General features: G+C 53.5%; 1 protein-coding gene across 4 annotated transcripts in view; it reads right to left on the reverse strand.

Moving 5' to 3' along the window:
- ELMO2 (engulfment and cell motility 2) overlaps positions 1-1,422 on the reverse strand; it is a 39,124-nt gene that overhangs the window by 11,261 nt on the left and 26,441 nt on the right. The window lies entirely within an intron of this gene.

Below are 1,422 nucleotides of genomic sequence, written 5' to 3' on the forward strand. Positions count from 1 at the left end.
CTTTCCCTAGATCTGCAAGGCCCAATACAGTAGCCAGAAGCCACACGCGGGCATTTAAACTGAAACTTTAAAGAACTACAAATTCAGTTCCCCAGCCACGCTAGACACATTTCAAGTGTTCAACAGTCATACGTGGCTTGGGCCACCATTTCTGCACACACCTCCCCAGCTACAGCGGGTTCTAGGGGACAGCACCGCTCTGCTCACCTCCTCCCTGAGCCCTCTCCGCGGCCTGACCTCTCTCATCAAGACTCCTCGCCCCTCCCAAGCTTCCTTCTCAAGGTCTGCTCTGCCCCTCCTCCGCCTCCAGTCTCTTCCAGCCCAGGGTCTTCTCTCGGCTTCGGCTGCTTCTGCCCCTCCACCTCACTCTGAGCCTCTTCCTTTCTCTGCGTCCCTTCCTCTGCCACTCTGATTTCTCCCTACCCGTCTACCCCTATTCCTCTCTCCTCCAGAATTCATAAAACCACTCTGAAAAGAGGTTAAAGTTAATGTGATACTGGTTTCCATTCACTTTAATCCCCATTTCTCAATCTCAGAGATGTCAGAGTGGGAGGGTAATTCCTCGAGTCATCAATGGCTTAGAGAAGAACAGTGCCAGTCTGATGAAGTCTTATTTGACTGGCAAGTACCTCGAGGCCTCGGCTCCCTGGTTCAACTCCGTTCAATCCCGGGACTTAAGTGAGCACGCGTTAACCTTCTCCTAGCAGAACGGTTCAGTCTTGAGTCCTGACACCGAACTGTCTTCTATAGTGGATGGAATCTTTGCTTGTTCACCAGGTTTGTCCAGAAATGAGCTGAACTTCTAATCCCGTTCAGGTAAATGATAAGCCTCGAAATTCATTAAAGTTCTCTGAGAAGGGCACCCACTCCCACACATGCAGAGGATGGTGCCCAACACAACCGCTCGGACACGGGAGACAAGAATGTGGGGACCTGTGTGGCAGGCAGAGGGCGGAAGCGTCTTGCCAGGTCCTTCCTGCCGGGCTGGCAGCGGGGCTGTGTGACCAGGGAGATGGCCCGCAGGCAGGAGCTCGCTCTGCGAGGTGAAGTCCGGTGGGCTCTGCCTGTTTAGAGCAGCTGATCGCTCCACCTCACAGGTGCCCACGGTTACTTCTTGAATTCTGTCACCTCTGTATCTTCTTTACGGTGGAGGAACTGCCCATGTGAGCAGAGCGCTCACCAAGTGCCAGGCCCCCTGCTAAGCCCTGTGTATATGTATCAGCTCACTTGGTCCTCACATCCAGAGGAGCAAACCGAAGCCCACAGGAGTTAAGTGAACTGCTCAAGATAAAGACTGGTTAACGGCAGAGCGGGGGCTGCCGACGCCAAAGTTCATGCTCAGAATTAGGAAGCCTTTCACACTTGACTCTCGATTTCTCATTTTGTTCCCTACCCTGGGGTCTCCCCGGTGCACCTGCCGTT

This window comes from Lipotes vexillifer, unplaced genomic scaffold (genome assembly GCF_000442215.2).
Source record: "Lipotes vexillifer unplaced genomic scaffold, Lipotes_vexillifer_v1.1 scaffold565, whole genome shotgun sequence".
In the NCBI taxonomy this organism is placed as follows: domain Eukaryota; kingdom Metazoa; phylum Chordata; class Mammalia; order Artiodactyla; family Lipotidae; genus Lipotes; species Lipotes vexillifer.